The sequence below is a fragment of the Pyrus communis genome, chromosome 7, assembly GCF_041283825.1.
Source record: "Pyrus communis isolate YQ-2024b chromosome 7, ASM4128382v1, whole genome shotgun sequence".
In the NCBI taxonomy this organism is placed as follows: domain Eukaryota; kingdom Viridiplantae; phylum Streptophyta; class Magnoliopsida; order Rosales; family Rosaceae; genus Pyrus; species Pyrus communis.
In genome coordinates this window covers 8,629,144-8,651,546 of record NC_142571.1, presented here as the reverse complement: position 1 = coordinate 8,651,546, position 22,403 = coordinate 8,629,144, and the positions used below count along the sequence as shown (strand labels likewise).

Genomic DNA, 22,403 nt, shown 5'->3' with positions numbered 1-22,403 from the left:
ATAGTGTAAGATAACAAAATAAACAATGACATTGAGTTGAAGAGTAAGAATTCATATATATCATATTTTCCTTATAGTAATACAAAATACAACTCGCTTCTATCATATTACTAGTTTAACTTATTAAAAGTTGCTAAAGATGAGTATATAGGGTTTGTGGTTTTATAGTATAATTTTATACCGAAAGGTTGATAATGGCTTCAAATTTAACTGAAGATCTAAAACTACTTCTATACCTAATTACTGGAAGAAAGTAGAGAAAAGCAAAGTGCTTGTAACCAGGTTATGATGCTCTGCAAGGCGATGCGTGTGATAAACCACCATATGCAACGGCAGATAGCAAACTATAATGATAATGACAATTATTATTTCAATAAATAGAAAGTATGATTCAACATAAATATATTGCATTCAATTTGATCATAATCAAATCATTAAGACAATATGCCCTGCAACGTAAATTCATGAAACGCCATTTTACATTGTCACAGATTTCTAATCAGGTTGGTACTCCTCTTTTTGATCCCACTGAGTTTCGTCACCTTCTCAGGTCACTTACATATCGCACTTTAACTCATCCTAGTATTGCCTTTGCGGTCAATCATATTGCTCAGTTTATGGCTCGTCCCACTATGACTTATTTGGCTGCTACCGAACGTGTTCTTCATTATGTTAAAAGGGTTCGTTAGACTTGGTCTTAGTTTCGGCCTGACTGTAGAGGAACCTCGTAAATTTTGTGACTTGTTTCATTTATTCCACTGCACTCACTGTCAATTTTACAACACGTTATCAGCACGAGAAGCTCTCGTGTCAGTGGAAAGCACAACGCCACAAATCCTGTTCATCTCTGTCGCCTAGAATCTCACAGATAAGAAAATCTTTTCATTTCATCTTAAAATCTTTGTACTACTGATTTTCCTGAAGAAAATATATATATATATATATATATATATATATATATATATATATGTTGTTGTATGACTGTATATCATCCTTTGCAGAAGCAAAAGAGTACAGACTCAAGATTCGTAAAGAATCTGATAGCCATGTAAACAGCCTCGGAACTCTAACTTTCAGACATCGGATTGAAATACTTTCTTCTTCAAAGTTGTTCGTCCGCCCAGTACCTACAACATATCAAATTTTTAGCAAATTCCAACGGTGCGATCATCGCAGATGCCTGAAATACCAAACTAGTTTCCAATTTCCGCAGAAAATTAGACAGGCACATTATGAGCACCAAAGCTCCATTTCAGTAGCACAGATCGAAACTATTTCATCACGAAAGTTGTTCGGTATCCTCTTATCCATATCATATTAAAATTTGAGCTAAATCTAACGGCTTGATCTTCTTATAAGTTGTTGATACTCTTGTCTCCTAAACTTAGGCCTGGCAAACAGGTCGTGTCTGTCGTTTTCGTGTAACACCTGTTATCTTAACGGGTTGTGTCGTGTCACACCCGTTATCTTAATGGGTCCTTAACAGGTGGGGTCACTTTACCCAACAGGTAAAGTGACCCAACCCGTTATGACCCGCTATGACCCGTTAAGCAAAATGTTTTTTTTTCTTAAATTTGCACATACCACACATTGCCACATAAATATTACTTCAAAACATTAAAACACATTTGTCGATTAAGTACTACATTTACACTTGAAAATAAGAGCCTAATAAATAAACATCCATACACTACTAATCTATTACAAAATATTAAATGTGCAAGGATATGCAAAATGAGAGAGTTTTTGTTTTCAAGATTGTGAAGCCTTTCTCAAAAGTTTAAATCTTGCCAATGGAACTCAAAGCTTGCATGTTATTCCTTTTACAAAATCCTCAATTTTCAACGATCATCATGACATAAGATTTTGTGGTATCCACTAGTGTAAATATTTTAAATTGAGGATCGAATTCATCTCTGAATGTTTGTTTTTTGCGATTTTTGGCATATGCGATCTTGAAGCATATACAAACAAGTTTGACGGTTGGATCATTGAAATTATTTTCGTAGAATGCGTATCCCATCAAAACGATAGATTCACTAACACTTGGAGTTTATTTATACTTTCATTAAGTATAACATAAGATTTTGTGGTATCTACTAGGATAAATATTTTAAATTGAAGATCGAATTATTCATATATGGTCAAGGAACGTAGCTGTAGAAAATCATCAAAATCGAAGTTAAAATAGCCGTTAAATCGTGATTTTTCGTTGATAACCGTTGAAAAGTTTTGTCCCATTACTTGATCTCTGAATGTTTGTTTTTTCAAATTTTTCGCGTATGCGATCTCAAAGTATATACAAACATGTTTGACGGTTGGATCGTTGAAACTAGTTTCATAGAATACATATCCCACCAAAACAATAGATTCACTAACACTTAAGAGTTTATTCATACTTTCATTAAGTATAACATAAGATTTTGTGGTATCCACTTGTGTAAATATTTTAAATTGAAGATCGAGTTCAGTCATTGTATTCGTATAGGGTCAAGGAGTGTAGCTGTAAAAAAATCATCACAATCGGAGTTAAAATAACCTTTAAATCGTGATTTTTCATTGATAACCGTCGAAAGGTTTTGTCATTTTACTTTATCTTTGAATGGTTCTTTTTTGCGATGTTTAGCGTATACGATCTTGAAGCATATACAAACAAGTTCGACGGTTGGATCGTTGAAAATAATTTCGTAGAATGCGTATCCCATCAAAATGATAAATTCACTAACACTTAAGAGTTTATTCATACTTTCATTAAGTATAACACAAGATTTTGTAGTATCCACTAGTGTAAATATTTTAAATTGAAGATCGAGTTCATTCATTGCATTCATATAGGGTCAAGGAGTGTGGTGTAAAAAATCATCAAAATCGGAGTTAAAATAACCGTTAAATCGTGATTTTTCAATGATAACCGTCAAAAACTTTTGTCCCGTTACTTGATCTCTGAATGTTTGTTTTTTTCAATTTTTGGTTTATGTGATCTCGAAGTATATACAAACATGTTTGACGGTTGGATCGTTGAAATTAGTTTCGTATAATGCGTATCCCATCAAAATGATAAATTCACTAACACTTAAAAGTTTATTCATACTTTAATTAAGTTTAACATAAGATTTGTGGTATCCACTAGTGTAAATATCTTAAATTGAAGATTGAGTTCATTCATGATATTCATATAGGTTCAAGGAGTGTAGCTGTAAAAAATCATCAAAATCGGAGTTAAAATAACCGTTAAGTCGTGATTTTTCGTTGATAACCGTCGAAAAGTTTTGTCCCGTTACTTGATCTCTGAATGTTTGTTTTTTGAAATTTTTGGCGTATGCGATCTCAAAGCATATACAAACATGTTTGACGGTTGGATCGTTGAAACTATTTTCGTAGAATGCGTATCCTATCAAAATAATAGATTCACTAACACTTTATTTATACTTTCATTAAATATAACATAAGATTTTGTGATATCCACTTGTGTAAATATTTTAAATTGAAGATCGAATTCATTCATTGTATTCATATAGGGTCAAGGAGTGTAGTTGTAAAAAATCATCAAAATCAGAGTTAACATAACCGTTAAATCGTGATTTTTCGTTGATAACCGTCGAAAAGTTTTGTCCCGTTACTTGATCTCTGAATGTTTGTTTTTTGAAATTTTTGATGTATGCGATCTCGAAGCATATACAAACATGTTTGACAGTTGGATTGTTGAAACTAGTTTCATAGAATGCATATCCTATCAAAACAATAGATTCACTAACACTTAGAGTTTATTTATACTCTCATTAAGTATAACATAAGATTTTGTGGTATCCATTAGTGTAAATATTTTAAATTGAAGATCGAGTTCATTCTTGATATTCATATAGTGTCAAGGAGTGTAGTTGTAAAAATCATCAAAATCGGAGTTAAAATAACCGTTAAATCGTGATTTTTCGTTTATAACTGTGGAAAAGTTTTGCCCCGTTACTTGATCTCTGAATGTTTGTTTTTTGCGATTTTTTGCTGATGTGATCTCGAATCATATACAAACAAGTTTAACGGTTAGGATCGTTGAAATTAGTTTTGGAGAATTTGTATCCCATCAAAATGATAGATTGACTAACACTTAGAGTTTATTTATACTTTCATTAAGCATAATATAAGATTTTGTGGTATCCACTTGTGTAAATATTTTAAATTGAAGAACGAATTCATTCATTGTATTTATATAGGGTCAAGGAGTGTAGTTGTAAAAAATCATCAGAAGCGGAGTTAAAATAACCGTTAAATCGTGATTTTTCGTTTATAATCGTCGAAAAGCTTTGTCCCGTTACTTGATTTGTTAATGTTTGTTTTTTGTGAGTTTTTGCTAATGTGATCTCGAAACATATACAAACAAGTTTGATGGTTTGGATCGTTGAAATTAGTTTCAGATAATTCGTATCCCATCAAAACGATAGATTGACTAACACTTAGAGTTTATTTATACTTCATTAAGTATAACATAAGATTTTGTGGTATTCACTTGTGTAAATATTTTAAATTTAAGATCGAATTCATTCATTGTATTCATATAGGGTCAAGGAGTGTAGTTGTAAAAAATCATCAAAATCAGAGTTAAAATAACCGTTAAATCGTGATTTTTCGTTTATAACCGTCGAAAAGCTTTGTCCTGTTACTTGATCTCTGAATGTTTGTTTTTTGTGATTTTTTGCTGATGTGATCTCAAAGCATATACAAACAAGTTTGACGGTTGGGATCATTGAAATTAGTTTTGAAGAATTCGTATCTCATAAAAACAATATATTGACTAACACTTAGAGTTTATTTACACTTTCATCAAGTATAATATAAGATTTTGTGGTATCCACTTGTGTAAATATTATAAATTGAAGATCAAATTCATTCATTGTATTCATATAGGGTCAATGAGTGTAGCTGTAAAAAATCAACAAAATCGAAGTTAAAATAACCGTTAAATCGTGATTTTTCATTTATAACCCTCGAAAAGTTTTGTCTCATTACTTGATCTCTGAATGTTTGTTTTTTGCGATTTTTTGCTGATGTGATCTCGAAGCATATACAAACAAGTTTGACGGTTGGGATCGTTGAAATTAGTTTCGGAGAATTCGTATCCCATCAAGTTCAATGGTGGGTGTGTGTGTGTATATATATATTAAGTAGATTTAAATCTATTTATTTTGTACGTATAATTGATTGGTAGACGGAGTAGTACATCACGTGAGTCATTATAAAAATAGTGAGATATGTCATATGTGTGATAAAAAGGTAATAATTAAAAAAAAAAAAAAAAAAATTCTCACCACTTCTATTAATTTTCATTTTTCCCTCTCTTTTTTGTTTCCTTTTCAACTTTTCTTATAATTTTCACTTTTCCCTCTGGCAGCCTACGATGCCTACCCATCTTTTCCTAATTCCCTCTCTTTTTTGTTTCCTTTTCAACTTTTCTTATCATTTTCATTTTCCCTCCCTTTTTCTTCAAAAAGGGCGGCACTGCAGGGAATGGAATGAAATTATCAATTATGGAATCAAATCAATGGATGCATATTAATTAATAATCATTATAGTTTTTATAAAATTTAATTCAAAATTTAATATATATATATATATAATTATTATAGATAGTTAATATTTTGGGGGTATAATTATTATAGTTAATTTAATATATATATTTATTATAGTTTTTAGGGGTATAAAATTGTTAAATTAATATATATAATTATTACAGTATTTTTTTAGGGTTATAAAATTATAAAAATAATATTCTGCTTATCGTGTATCGTGTTACCCACGTGTATATCTGAATCAATCCATTATCTTAACAGGTGCTTATCGGGTTACCCGATTCGTTATCGTGTCGACCCGAACACCTGTTAATTTCGTATCGTGTCGTGTCGGGTTATCGGGTCGTGTTAGGAATTGACAGGCCTACCTAAACTCATGGGAACCGTTTCGATTTTTTCGAAACTCATGGAGGAGGAACACCAATTGGAACTTCTTGTTACTACTACTTCCTGAATAACTAAAAGGACTCAGAGTTGTGAAATGAAAATAATAAAATAAAAGGAAAAATGATGGTGCGTCAGACACCATGGGGAAACCAAGAAAAAAAAAAAAACAAAGGTTTTTTTTGGATTGTTGCAACATGTGAATGAATAAGAAAAAATAATAATAAAAAAGGAGTAATGGCTTTTGGATGGTGTTGCACCATTTGAAAAGAAAGAAGAAAATATATATGTATTTATTTATGTGAATGGTGTTGGATTAAAGCCCATGCCACAAGTTCTATTTATTTAAAGCAATTTATTTACAGTGGGTGAAATTATTACCCTTTGCTTTAAAGCTTTGATATTTATGTGAATGGTGTTGAATCAAAACCCTTGTCACAAGCTTCATTTACTTAAATGCAATTTATTTACTATGGTTGGAATTACCGCCTATTGCTTTAATTTGTTTATTGTACTTATCTTTTGTTACGATGAGTATATACAGGACCTGAAGTTCCTTGATTAGATCAGAACCTGCAGTTTCTTGATCCTCATCATAAAAAAATGATTGGACTTGAAGTATCATCATGCAAAAAGATCGAGCATGAAGTCCTTAGATCCTCAAGATCAGGACATGAAGTTCCTTGATGAGTACCTTAAGTTTGAAGAGCCAAAGTGCCACAACTTAATTGCAATAAAAGCCATAGGAGTCTTAAATAAGGACCAGAAGTTCCTCATGTCCATACTCAAAATGGTTTAGCAGAAGTATTTATTAAGCGGATGAAATTGATTACCCGCACTCTGCTAATGAAAATGAAATTGACAATTTTCTACATGGGGACATGTCATTTTACATGATGCAATATTAATTCGATTAAGACATGTTGCCAACCATCAATATTTTTCAATACAACTCGTGTTTGGGCATTGATGTTGAACACCATCTATCATTCAATATTTGGAACCCTTGACTAAGGATATGTTTACTACGTGGTTTGCGGATTGTCATTTTGATAAGACAATTTTTCCGCCGTTAGGGGGAGAAAATAACTTCGTTTCAGAAGAACGATGAGAAAATATCATTCCAGAAGAATGATGAGAAAAGACCATTCCAGAAGAACGAAGAGAATTTGTCTTATTTTGATTCATGAAGCAATCAATATAAAAACGAAGTGAGAATAATTGAATGATACAACGATATGTAAATCAAATGCCAGATGCATTTAATGATGCAACGAAAGTGATGAAATCACATATACTTGCTGCAAATGTGCCTGCAAGAATTGATGTCCTTGTTGGACAAAATAATGATGCAGTAAATGATTTATTTGTTGCACGCTTGAAGCGTGGTAGACCTTCAGACTCAAAAGGTTTAATCAGTTGAAAGAAGAAGAATATGACACTACTGAACTATTGCATTCCCGAAGCATAACTGCAACATGCCAGAAGCATGACAGTCGCTGCATGGATGCACGTCCTAGAAAGGACAATCCGTGGACATGGGAATTTTGATGTCTTATGCATGAAGCATGATAGATATATAGGTTCCAATGACTCATGTCACATCCCGGCCCGGGACAGATCACTTCCCGGGCCCGCTCCACCACCGTAGCACGATATTGTCCGCTTTGGGCTTACCATTCCCTCACGGTTTTGTTTTTGGGAACTCACAAGCAACTTCCCAGTGGGTCACCCATCATGGGATTGCTCTAGCCCCCTTCTCACTTAACTTCGAAGTTCCTATGAAACCCGAAGCCAGTGAGCTCCCAAAAGGCCTCGTGCTAGGTAGGGATTGGAGCATACATTTAAGGATCACTCCCCTGGGCGATGTGGGATGTCACAATCCACCCCCCTTAGGGCCCGACGTCCTCGTCGCCACACCATGACCAGGGTTAGGCTATGATACCAAATTGTCACATCCCGGCCCGGGACAGATCACTTCCCGGGCCCGCTCCACCACCGTAGCACGATATTGTCCGCTTTGGGCTTACCATTCCCTCACGGTTTTGTTTTTGGGAACTCACAAGCAACTTCCCAGTGGGTCACCCATCATGGGATTACTCTAGCCCCCTTCTCACTTAACTTTGGAGTTCCTACGAAACCCGAAGCCAGTGAGCTCCCAAAAGGCCTCGTGCTAGGTAGGGATTGGAATATACATTTAAGGATCACTCCCCTGGGCGATGTGGGATGTCACAACTCAACTCCTAGAAGTGGAGATTAAAATCCAAGCTCTATAACGCTCAAGAGGAGGTTATGATCCGCATTCTCAAAATTATGATGATCCTGGAAGAGATAGTGTAATGCCCTTGACGAGGCAACGAATATCCAAAAAGAAATGAAAAGCTTTTATGCATGCGTATGCACATGAGAATATGGGATCACAGATTGATGATAACCAATGGTAATTTTGGTTTTTACAAGTAGCTACCAAATTCATCCATGAGCTGTATTGATATTAAGTTACGTTCTTTTGTTCGTCGATGAAAGGAAATATTATTTGCCAAAATGGAGAAAGGCAATTCTATTACAATTTTGTAAGAATGTGGAAAAGTGGACCTATATACTTGAATACAATACAAATAGCCAAAGGATGTTGAACCTAGAAGGTTACATATGGGCATTTGTAATAGTGTGAAATACCCTCACTTGATATGACACAAGGTTGTAAACAAGTTCATATGAATGGAGAATTATATACGAAGGGCTATGAGTCGCCCACATCATATCTCCATAAATAAATCCCTCAAGTATACATGGGAGTAAATTGCTCTGTACAAATTCCAAAGAAAATATGTCATGAAGTGTAGAAAATCCCTGAAGGATTCAAATTGCTTGAAGTAAGCCCCGGAAGGGTAAAACATAAAATATGTACTCACTACCAATGGATGGTATAAATTGCCTTAGTGAGTACTTTCATTATGATATTGTTGCAACATACTAAAATCTCTTGCAAGAGTTGATGATATTAAATTGGGACTCCTGAAGAGTCTAGAAAGATTATAAAGTGTTGAGAGAAATATTGCCTCAAGCTGCAAATCAAACACTATGCCAACACGAATCTTATCCATGATGTTTATGATATTAAAGAATCATATGGATTGAAGATTATGAGTTGAATACTCAAATGATGTAGACACTAAGAATGATCATTTATCTTCGTGAGGGTAAAGATAAATTGATATTTGGTCCAGAAGTACCACATCTTAGTGAAGTATATGCTTTATAGTATTTGGCACAATACATTGAATGAAATAAAGCTTATCTATTGATATCTCCAAGAAATTATATACATGTACATACACATGAGTTAAAAAACAAACAGGATGAAGCCTTCACAAAGGTTGCTCATGTGAAGCCTCAATACTTGGCAATACCCCAGAAGGATGAGGCACTGGAGATTGATCATGTGACACCCTAGTACTTGGTAAAAGACCAGAAGGGGAAGGCATCAGTTGCCTTCGGAATCTAGCAACGAACCTCTAGTGATCACTTTGAATCCGACTTTCGGATTCCTGTAGCTGGTCGAGCTTTCTTTTCATGCTCATAGAGTAATTATTTGCAAGCACATGTAACACTCTATTCTCATGCTTAAGCCCTCTGATCTCTTGTTTAAGACTTGCCACCTCAGCCATCAATGATTCAACTTGGCGAGTTTGAGCAAGTAGGCGTTGGCCTATATTGGAAACAGAGCCAGCACACTGAACACTGAGAGCCTATGAGTCTTGAATGGCCGACTCATTAGACTGTTTTGAAAGGATTCTATTATCCTTTAGAGTGAGAAAATTCCTAGCTACCACAGTAGCAATTATGTTATTCTTCATCACAGAGTCCCCAGCCGTAAGAGGACCATTAGAAGATAAGAAGGATGGGCGCCATATATTATCTTGACGCTGCTCGTCTGTATCACTCCTAAGACTCAAATCTAAGCAAATGTTAGATGGGCAAAGCATTTTCAGAAATAATGAAGGGAAAATGAGGTCAAATAAAATCTCAGAAATGCAAGAAGGGGAAAATTTCTACAGGTAGCAATTTTCTGAGCATACTCTTGAACACAATTGATGTCTCTATAGAAGAAGAGGCAATAGAGCCACTTGTTCAGAGATCGAAGAGGCATCACTCTCCGAATTTCAAAAGCCTGATTTTCCTGAATAAAGTTCGTTGGCATTTTTCAGATGCAATCTCAGCCTTTTCGGATATCGTGTGCAACTTTGTCAAAGATCTCTGACAAAGTTGAAAACACGTAAATCTTACTGTTCTAATTACACTACAGTTGCTGACAAGAGTAAAAGCACAACACCACTACTTGCTATTGAAAAATCTCTATATATGTCGACATTTGTTCTCCATAACAAGGCAGACTTGCAAGAATACCTAACTCTTTCTCATCTCCAAGAATGCATCTTCAACAAAGCATCTTGAAATACTCAGTTTTCTTCCTCTCCGAGAATACCTCTTCAGAACAAGTCACACCAGAGCAAGATTATCTCATATCATCAGGGACGAGAGCAAGAGTATCTCATATCATGCAATCTCCCTGTCCTTTCCTTTGTCCTTGTTCTTACCTGCAAAAACAAGGATAAAGAAAGCAATATGTCGGAACCTCCACTCAAACTTTCGCTGCCGAGCATGATGAGTCGTTGAGAAGTGATGTTTTGAAGGACCTTTCAAATGCAAGGTTTGCATTCCACTCATGCATCAGTGGACAAATCCTGCAAGAGAAGATGCCACACATGCATGAGGAAAAACCAGGGAAAATACCACTTATGCAAGGGGAACAAGTAAGGCAAGTGAAAATGATACATTGAAGCATGTGGAGACAATCACAACAAACATGTGCTGATTCATCCCCAACAAAGCTGAAGATCACTCGCCACATGAAGCTCATCATGGTCCAATTTCATTCAAGATCAAGTGTCACGCCCCGATCCCAACATACGTGGAGAATCGACACGTGACAAGGAAAATAATGTTCCTTGAGTACGGTATAAGCGACTGAATGAAATACTTTAAATGATAAACCAAATTAATATGAAGGTGACTAAGTTCTCCACTTGATATTTACAAATATGTACATTCCAAAAAGAAGTACAACCTTCGCCAGACTAAAAACAAGTTCGAGGTGCTCAAAAGAAAGTCCCAAAATAAAAAGTACAAGAGTGAATCAAGGGTAACATAACGCTCCAAGTCTCTGATACCGCACTGCTACCCCCACCTATGAACGTCTCGAAGTCTACTTAACATGTCACCTGTATGGTCAGTGCCTACACCATCGAAATGGTACATCGACAACCATCAACACAATATAAGCTGCGTAGCTCGTGTGAGTGACAATAATACCAAGTATGTGAGACAAATATTAAAAACCATCCATCAAACACAATTTATAAACATTGAATGTAATTCCTTGATAATAATCAATACCAAACCTTTGAAACTCCGAATGAGTCACCCGGACATCCAAAAGTTCATTTGAAACAACTATAACATCTCACACCCATATTCACATACACACAATGAAAGTAGAATTAGGGTGACATAGTTTATCCAAAGCCTACACCTTTGCAACTATCTCAAACCAAACTCAATGAACTAAGGTGGATACAATCCCGGACCATCACTCAACGGGATCGCGGAGTAAGAGGGATGCCGGACCATCTCTCAACGAAATCCGAATGGTTACGATTCTGAACCATCACTCAACGGAATCACAGAGTAGGAGGGATTCCGGACCATCTCTCAACGAAATCTGAATGGGTATGATTCCGGACCATCATTCAACGGAATCGTGGAAAGGCAACACCCATAAGGTACAACGGTTCAAAGAACTGAGACCAGCACAAGTTACTTCATTTACAAAAGCTCAACCAAGAGAAGTAAGGCATAAATACTAACTTTTAGAACGGATCAACGATATGTAAATGAAACAATATCGAAGCAGCAAATCCCCAATGGGTTAATGACCCACCACTAGCCCTCACATTTCATCACATCATGCCAATCAAATAATTTACATCATATTTCAAAATGTAATAGTCAAATCTCATTTCATAATCTTAAATCAAAACTAGGTATTAACATAATAATTCAATAGAAATATATTTATAACACTAAGTCATACCCTCACAAAGTAGTAATTACAAAAGCAAGGTAATCACTAATATCACATATATTAAAGTCACTCACTTGGAGCCCACGCTAATGCACCTTAGCAAGAGAGTCAAGGCATCACATTCTATCACCTCCTGAACAAAGCACAAGTCCACATTTAGATTTCCTTTGATAATTCACATAATAAAAAACTCTCATATGTCTCCCACAACACATTTAATAAGGGATCAAACCGTTGTTTTAAGGTAGGGTCCATGATCTTACATCATTTACTCCATAAGATCCAATCACTAGATTTTCACTAGTAAGTCCCTAAGGTCCTTAAACAATATCTACCACAGCACACTAAAATTTGGTGTCAATTCAATGGTAAGATCGTCAATTGTTAGAATAATCAAGTGGAATATATTCAACCAACAATATTTCCATAACTCCAATGTCACACAACAAAAAAATTCGACCTTTTTTCCCAAAAAAAATCTCAAATTTTACAAGAGCGAATATCTCAACAAGTAGAATAAACTTTATACCTGGGGCCGAGTCCAATTTGGCCGGAATGGCCCTCAAATTGGCTCGCACCCAACGAAACCCTAAGGTGGGTGTTCTTTAATTCGGCTTCTTTGGTGTTCCAATGCCCCAACCACCAGTTGGTCTTGTTCCTGGGTCCAAGGGAAGTTGAATAAGGGTGATGGTGAATGGTGACACTCATCGGAATGACAAATCGCCGTCGAGAACCCCTGGGTTCTCCGGTGGAGTTCTACCTGAAGTAAACTGTGAACACGAAAGATTCCTTGAAACAAGAAACCAGAATAACGCGTACAAAATAATATTTTTGTGTTTATGATTTTGGGGTTACGATCTCTCTCAAATTTGGTCCTCTGATTCTATCTTCGTAGGGTGTAGGTTTGTGGATGAGTTGTTGATCCAAAAGGCCGTCGGGGCTTGATCTAAGGATGAACAGTTGATGAACGGATCTTCAAGGGGCGTTGGGCTTGATCTTGAAGAATGGGTGTATGGATTTCTTCAAGAGCTTTTGGGCTTGATCTTGAAGGTTGATGGATGAGCAGATCTTCAAGGGCTTTTGGGCTTAGTCTTGAAGAACGATTGGATGTGTGGATTTGTTTGTGCTGTTGATCCAAGGGGCCGTTGGGGCTTGATCTTAGGATGAACGATGAACACTTTCTTCAAGGGCCGTCGGGGCTTGATCTTGAATAATGGTTGTGTGGATTTCTTCAAGGGCTTTTGGGCTTGATCTTGAAGGTTGATGGATGAGCGGATCTTCAAGGGCTTTTGGGCTTAATCTTGAAGAACGATTGGATGTGTGGATTTGTTGAGGTTGTTGATCCAAAGGGCCGTTGGGGGCTTATGCTTAGGATGAACGGATGAACACTTTCTTCAAGGGTCGTCGGGGCTTGATCTTGAAAGAGGATTTAATGAAGAACGAAGAGAGCTTTCTTGATCCTTCGGAATTCTTGGGAATTTGGATGGTTGGAAGCTTTGGAGTTTCAAAGCTTCAAGGATTTGGGGAATTCTCTTCTAATTTTGGAGTAGAGAAATGTATTTGTGAATTCCTTGATGCTTTATACCTTGATGGAGAAGCCTATTTATAGGCTTTGAGAATGAATCACCACCACAAAATATTTTTTTCCTTTCCAAGCACCATTGCCTAATTTTCCCACTTAATGCAATATTGAAATTGAAGTGGTGTAACTTATGGCCTAATTTCCCACTTAATACCATTTTAAACTTGAAGTGGTCTAACTTATGGCCTAATTTCCCACTTAACACCATTTTAAACTTGAAATGTGTATGCTTTGTCATTGCCCAAATGAGAAAAACTTGCTTTGATCCGTAATGGATTGAAGTGTGCTTGCCTTGTCATTGCCCAACATGAGAAGAAAAACTTGTTTTGATCCTCAATGGATTGAAATGTGCTTACCTTGTCATTGCCCAAATTGAGAAGAAAAAACTTGTTTAATCATCCAAGGGTATTTCTTCCTATTTTGTTGAGTCACATGCCATGTGTACAATTTGTACGACACGTGGCGTATGCCATGTATGCCCTGACATGTCAAAACTTTAATGCATTGGTGAACATTTGTTTTACTGAAATTTCGATGTCTACAAAAGTAAGCCTCAAACAAACTTGATTTTTAGTGGAGATGGAAGGAAAGAGATAGTCGAACAAATTACAGGTGAAGTAGACAAGAAGGTTAGCTGAGAACCGGAGGAATTGGCTTGAAATTAGCGGGTTTGAAAATATGTTGGTGAAGCATACGGGTCACTAACTAGGGGGGGGGGGGAATGTCCACTTCTCACCTCCCTCAACGGTCCTTTTATAACCCTAAAAAAAAAACTGATTGGTCCTTTAAAAAAAGCTAACTTAACCTTTACCCACATGTGGGAATTTAATAATTCCCACAATCTAAAGTTCACAATTCAAACGTCCGTAACTATACCGTTATAATTCGGACTCGCAAACGTCTTTCGCCTATTTATTTGTGGGTTCGAGATCTATTAAAAAAACTAGTTGTAAATTCCAAATATCAACGAGAGACAAAGATTGATTATGAAACTTCCAACTCAATACCAAATCAATTTCCAAACTTAAAATTAATGGAATTAAAATTAACTAATAAAGATCACGTAATCACGAAATACGAATTTAAAATACGGGGTACATAGTGCATGGTGAAATTCCGGGGATGGGATTTCATATCAAGCCTCGAAGGTCCTTGAAGAAATCACAAGTCCGATTCAAGATCAAGTGTCCACCACCCTTGAATAAAATTTAGCTCCAGATAAAAGTAGTAAATTCAGACCTTTGGAGGAAGTCTGGCAGAAGGCCCTCCAACCTAGTTCAAGAACAAGCATGTGGAAAGTTAACAACAAGTAAAGCACCTCTTTCGGCAACTCTTCTCGCTAAGAGACTGAAGCAGAATGATCAACGATCAGCCTAAATGATTTGAAATCAGAGGGAGATACTCATCAGGGGGAGCATCCAAAACAGATCAAGATTTTAACGAGTCAATCGAAGACTTGTGGCCATCCAAGGGGGAGTGTTGTGAATAATGTGGATGGCCCACATGAATAATTTGTTACTATTCATGCACAGTATTTTCACTATTCATTTGTGCAAAATTTGTAAAGTGAATAATGTTCGTTGCTTATAAAATGAATGAAGAAGAGGTTCACGGGAGAGATTTGTGAAAGAAGAAAGAGGAAGAGAGAAAAGTGAAGAAGAGGAAGAAAGAAAAGAGAGGAAGAAAAAAAATGAGATAAGAGAGAGAGTTATCTTTGTACTCCTATTATTCTAAATTATAATGAAAGCATCATTGCTACCCCGAGGACGTACTCCAGTCACACTGACTGTAGAGGAACCTCGTAAATTTTGTGTCTTGTTTCATTTATTCCACTGCACTCACCGTCAATTTTACAACACATTTTTAATTGTACCTGGATTTTTTGTGATAGAATACAAAACGTTTGGATCGATGCTCCATACTCATTTCTCGTCCTTGAAATGTTGAAGCCATTTCCACTAATCGTCAATCCACCAACTAGTGTTATCAATTGTCCAAAAGATGACGTGGTTATGAGACAAAAATTAAAACTTGATAGAATCGCATAATAATGTGGCAATAATGTTTAGTTACTTTTACAAGGTAAGTTTGGAATAACCTGAATCTGGGTACATGTATGGTTGAACTTGAGGTGGTTGATCGAATTGTTTTGTAGTTATATGCTTTTTTTATAGTTATAGGTTGGACCAAAAGAGAACACTTGTGGCAGTGGTTGGTCCATAATTCAAATCTTAGGCTCCCAGTGTTAGGTCCAAGTTTTTAGATAGAAACTGTGAGCGAAACATGCAAAAAAAAAAAAAAAAAAAAAAAAAAATTCAATTTGTTCACTGAGACATTTTGTCAAATACTTGATAGACTTGTTATCATTAACCATACCATGTTGCGCACAAGTAGATTTTGTAAATATTTTTCTTCTGTTAATGTTTGAGCTACACGTAAGGATCTTGTTGGAACATATGTTGCACATATATACGAAATATATAAAATGACGAGAAATGTATATAAGACACAATATTAACGAAGTTCGGCAAGTTGTGCCAACATCCTTGAAGTAGCAATACTGGTTTCTCAATACACGAAATATAATTTACATTATAAGAAACAAGGGGAATTGGGAGCAATTTGCTCTTTGGCGTATTTGTATATTTACTAGATGTTTGGCCATGTGTTTTTCTTTTCTTGTTTTTCGGTCTCTCACTCCCATTTGTAAGAAAATGGGCAACAGTTAGTAGACATAATGATGGAGGTGACTTTCATTTCCTTTTCTTTTTCCCTCTTTTCCTTTTCCCTTCTCCTTTTCTTTTCTTCTTTTCCTCTTTTCCCTTCTTTTTCTCTATTCTCCGAAATTTCCCCTTTTCTTTTCCCTTCTCCTTTATTTCTATTCTCTGAAATTTCCCCTTTTCTTTTCCCTTCTTCTTTTCTCTATCCTCTGGAATTTTCTCTCATTTCCACCCCTTCGTTTTCTACATTTCCCTTCTCCTTTTCCTTCTCTCTACTCTCCAGAGTTTCCTTCTCATTTTCCACTCTTCTTTGACGTCATTGTATTAGTTCTGAGATGTGGACAAGTTATGTTCTAGAAAGGTGAAAATTATGGTCCCACAGATCAATTTTACAAAGAATTAGCTTTTGATCTATTAGACCAACTTCAACCCTTAGACCCAAACTCAAATATTTGAGTTTAAATGCAAGAATTTGCCACCTAAAAAAATTGGGTTTGGATCCAAATCTAAATGTAAATTTAGGTTCAAATTTGGCTGATCTAAGAGTGAGTGGCCAACAACTAGCCCCCACATGGCAGGGAACTCAGCTATCCAACACTAACTGTGGCCCTTCGATTTCTGGACCATTGGTTATCAATAGTTCATATCAAACTCCCTTTTTTGGGCAATCCTTTGAAATTGATTGAACAATCTATATTTATTTTTGTCAAATTCAATGGTAAAAACGATCTAGCGTTGAAATTTAAATTCAACGGTCAAAATAATATGCATATTTGGTATTGTGTATTGAAGTTTGGTCGGTTAGTGGTTGGTTGGTGTAGTTTGTTCCGTTTTGGAAATTTTGTTGGAATTTAAATTTTGTTTAGGTTAAAACATTCATAAAACTAAATTAAGATAACATAACTCAAAGTTTCTCTTAAACAATTAATACATTTTAAGTTTTGAAACTTAGGTCTGGAGGGTTGGGTGACATTCACTGTTTACATAGCTTATGTCTTTAGAATTCTAACTTTAGCATTGAAGATTCTTCAACCAAAAACCCTCCTCATTCATTGTGGGCGTGTAAGACTTTTGACCATAATCTTAGACGTTATTATTTTACAAGTGCATTTTTGTAAATGGAAGAGACAGCGAAAATTTGCATCCACAGCAATCTTCACTCAAGTTCTATCAAAAAGTTACACATAAAGCCAAGGAACTTTAAGAAAATCTCAATTTTGACAAAAATTGATTGGAATTGAACACAACCGATCTTTCTCTTTATTGTGCATTAAGTCGTCGACGTGCCCATCGGCCTCTCCTTCTTTTCCCTTTTGTCCGTTACCAACCTTCAATATCACAATTGTCTCATTGTGAACTGAGACAATTAATTCCACCACATGAGTATTCTTAAATCTTTCGGATTATTTTGAGACATCTCTCGACAATCACATGAATTATCTGTGCAATTCCATTTAAAATAACGAATTTCGATTGCTTGGTGACATGATGGTCAAGAATTTATAGTCACTTCCCTTCAAATTTATGGGTGGTTGCTTGGAAAGATTTGTCAATATAAAAGATCGTTGTCTTAACCAGACACACACTTTTCTTAATCATTTGATACTCTCTCATTTCTTCCTTTTCAATCTTTTAAACGATCCTCACGCGCCACTCCATTACCTTGATGAACACCACGGCTTATCTCATGGTTGAAATCAAAGAGCTAAATCATTAGAAATTGGAAAATATTTTTCACACACCCATTTTTTACTTCTTACACACTCTTGTTAATTTTTTGCCATTGTTCTTCTTCAACTCATTCAATGCGACGTCCGAAAATTGAGAATGGTATGTGAGAAGTAAAAATGGGTGCATGACAGCACTACCCTAGAAATTTTTACGTGTACTCCAAGGACGACAAGATTAATATGTCTCATTTTATGGGCAAATCTTCATTAGTTTGAATTGCTGGGTAGTCCGATATAGGTAAGTCTTTAATAATTCAAATTACTAGGTAATCCGATTTTAGGTCCATTAGATTGGTAAGTAAATAAAAATAGTATTTTCTCAGTTCAATCTTGATCGTTCATTTCTTGTTCATTTCTCAATTCAATCTTGATCGTTCAATTCAATTTGTCGAGCAAACTAAGCATCTCTGATGCACGAAAAAAATTTGGACTCAAATCTTATATTTGAGTCTAAATACGAGTCTAAAGGTTCTCCAATGCATCAGAGACTTAAAACTCATATTTATGTCTCTTGCGAAAAGGAGACCTAATTTAAGTTTCAGTATGAGATTTGAGTTGAAAGTGGAGCCCATGCCAACTAAGAAAATTATTACTCAACCAAGAATAATGAGATTTGAGTCCAATCATCTTCAATACACAACTAAATTGTTAAAATTTAAATATGAATTTTGAGTCCAATATCTTCTTCTGCAGTGCAAGGACTCAAATTTTGAAACTCACACTGAGTTCTAGAATTTGAGTTTTTAAGATCCAGATACATCACCTTTTAAGATCCAAATATATAAAAATATTGTCTAAAATTGAGTCTTTACATTAGAGAGATACTTTGATAGGTCTTTCGTAAAACCAAGTTGGTCATGAAATGTTAAGGCACTATGATTAGCACATGAGGGTCTTGGTCGGCTATTATTAAGCTTCCCCACGTGCATGTTAGCTACCGCACGTGTAATCGTCCAATTGTGAATTCCACTATGATCCATCTGTGATTTCGTTTTGTCCTTGTACTTCATGGGATTTGTTTCTTTTTATTTATTTTGTTTGTCCAAAGTAAATGCAATGCTACTTAATTAATCAAATATAGGGAGGTTAACTAAGTCTCTAATCCTTAATAACCAACTCGTAAAACATATTAGATAAATTAAATCATCCATCTCTAAATGTTGATAATCATCACATGACCCACATGTCATTATGCACTTTTTTATTTCATTTATAGTTCTGCTGAGAGTAATGTTTAGAAGATCGCATCACTCATATTTTTAACATAAACCGGGGGGGGGGGGGGGGGGGGGGGCTTATTAGCTATACAAGTAGAGTTTTTAAACATTTTTCCTCAAGTAAATGTTTGAGCTACACGTTAAGAATCTCTTTATCAAAAGAATTAGCGTTTGGTCTATTAACGCTTGTCTTTTCAATTTTGGGAGAGATCTTCAATTTTAATTTCACATTTTTGTTATTATTAAAAGAATAAAATACTATCTGAAACCGGGTCAAGTACTAGGACAGGACATGTAAAAATGTATGGGGGTTGATACTAAAAGACTACATAAATATGTGTTGAAATATCAGTAAAAGAAATCTAGACTCTCAAATTCATATTGACATGTAGATGATCGGTAAATTGGGTCGGAAAGTTTTCTAATTTCACTATTTTGGTAAAAAGAATTATACTAAAATATTACGTTACAAAATTCTCATTCATTCTAGTTTTAAGCATCAATTTGCAAAAGGACGACTTTTGTGACAACCCATTCCAAATTTTACGTTTTTATTAATTTTAGAAGCGTGAATTACGAAAATGCCCTAGAGGCAAGGACTTTGACTTCCGTTGATCATCAGTTAGAGTGACGTATGACTTATTCTTTTAGCATATCCTCACAGTACTTGCCACTGCAAACGCATAGGCGAAAGCCGTTTGCGAGTCCGAATTATAACGGTATAATTACGGACGTTTGAAATTGGTTATTTAAAGGTAGTTAAATTATTTGAACTCCCACCTTGTGGGAAGACTAACTAATCAGTCTTAAGTAAAGAGAAAAAGGGACCAATCAAATTAAAAGGGATGGAGGACCAATGAGAAATCAGAAAAGAAAGAAAGAAAAAAAAAAAAAAAAATGAAAGCTCCCAACTTTCACGTGGGATTTTCCACTTGCGACCACCCATTTTCCAAGGCCGATTCCGTCCAACTCCAGTGGAGTTTTTCGACGCCACACCATCTTGAAGCGCTCATTCCCCTCTACAAAAATCACCCAAGAACCACCTTGATTAACAACGGTATGTGGCAGGTGGAGGCCACGAAAGTTGACGGTTCTCACGGTGCTCCGGCCACCCTTTTTTATTTTCCGGAAAATCGGCAAAGAGATGGCCGATGCCACCACTTGGGCTTTGTAGCCCATCCTCCCAGGAGCAAAACCCAACCAACCTTGACCCCATTGGACCACCGTAGACGACGAATTGACACCGGGAAGTTTTAGGCACCCGCCAGCTTCGTAGGAAAAATTGACTATCTTCTATCCACTTTTGAACTTTGTGGCAGGTATAAAAGTTGTTCCTCTCTTTGAGATCTTCATTCTTGTAAATTTTGGTAATTTTTGGAAATAGTTGGATTTTCCGGCGAGTCGAGGCGGCCAACGGCCACCTATGGCGGCGCATAGCCAGTGGCCCGCCAATTCTATTTTTAGGCTATGTTAAATGTCTTGAATTTATTCTTGATATTTGAATGATGTAGGTTGATCATTGGAATCTAAATTCTTTACGATACGTTAATAGGTATTTATGTGAATCGACGATCCAACCGTTGGATCGTCACCAAAATTTGTTACATTGTAGTACATAATATTTGAAGAATGTAGAAACTTACAGATTGGGAATCCGACATATAGATCTTTCCGAATTGGATTTGTAAGTTCATAAAATAAAACGTTAACCGCTAATCAGTTTTGGGAATTGGCGAGGATCCAACCGTTGGATCGTAAAAAAAATTTAGTTTGTTAATCTAGAAGCATAATGTGGATCTTTGGAAGTTACAAATTGGAAATCTAATATGCGGATCTTCCGAATCAAGTTATACAGGGTTGTAGACCCTACCGTCGATCTTTGATCGATGGTTGACTTTTGGAATGGGTCTCAAATTATTCTTGAAGGTCTTTGAGGATATGTTTTATGTAAATTATGTATTCTATCGGTAAGAACTTTGAGATGTGATTTGATAATTGGTCATAGGCGACGATGGATCGTGATGTCTCGATGTGCGTGCAAGATAATCATAGCGTGGGGTCCAGGTGAGTAGGTCTTTTTCTTTCATAGGCATATAATTGATAGTTCCACAAACACTTCTAAAGTGATCTATGCTTGTTACCTACAATTAATCATTGCAAACTACGAATGGCTTGATCTCTGTTTAGGGTACGTAGGCAGTCTAACAAGACGTTAAATGCAGCCATATAATAAATGAGATTAAATAATCGAGACAATAGCCTTGTTTAGTGAATTGAGAAATCTGAGGGACATTGGTGGGAAGTGTGAGATTTAGCTTTATGATTGGGTGATTAAAAGTTAATCATAAATCAATGCATGAAGAATCAAGAAATTGAAGTAAGGAAAGGTAAATAATGATAGTTAATTTAACTAGTTTCTAATTGGGCTTATTGTAAACACGAATTTTTCCTGAAACAAGAGACAAGAATACGTGTACAAAATATATTTTTTGTTTGTATTGATTTTGGGGTTACAATCTCTTTGTAATTTGATCCTCTGATTCTATCTTCGTAGGGTGAAGGTTTGTGGATGAGCTGTTGATCCAAAGGGCCGTCGGGGCTTGATCTAGGGATGAACAGTTGATGAACGGATCTTCGAGGGCTTTTGGGCTTGATCTTGAAGACTGGATGTATGGATTTCTTCAAGGGCTTTTGGGCTTGATCTTGAAGGTTGATGGATGAGCGGATCTTCAAGGGCTTTTGGGCTTAATCTTGAAGAACGATTGGATGTGTGGATTTGTTGAGGTTGTTGATCCAAAGGGCCGTTGGGGCTTGATCTTAGGATGAACGGATGATGAACACTTTCTTCAAGGGGCCGTCGGGGCTTGATCTTGAGTCGGTGGAAGTTCTTCAAGGGCCGTTGGGGCTTGACCTTTGAAGGAGGATTTGACGAAGAACGAAGAGTGTTTTCTTGATCCTTCGGGATTTGCTTGAGAGCTTTAGAGTTTCGAGGCTTCGAGGTTTTGGTGTGATGTAAATTCCCTTCTTTCTTTCTCTTCTTCCTTTCTTTCTTCCTCCCGAA

General features: G+C 36.0%; 1 long non-coding RNA gene across 1 annotated transcript in view; it reads right to left on the bottom strand.

Annotated features, from left to right (window-relative positions):
* LOC148695657 (uncharacterized) overlaps window positions 1–22,403 on the bottom strand; it is a 61,651-nt gene that overhangs the window by 13,924 nt on the left and 25,324 nt on the right. The window lies entirely within an intron of this gene.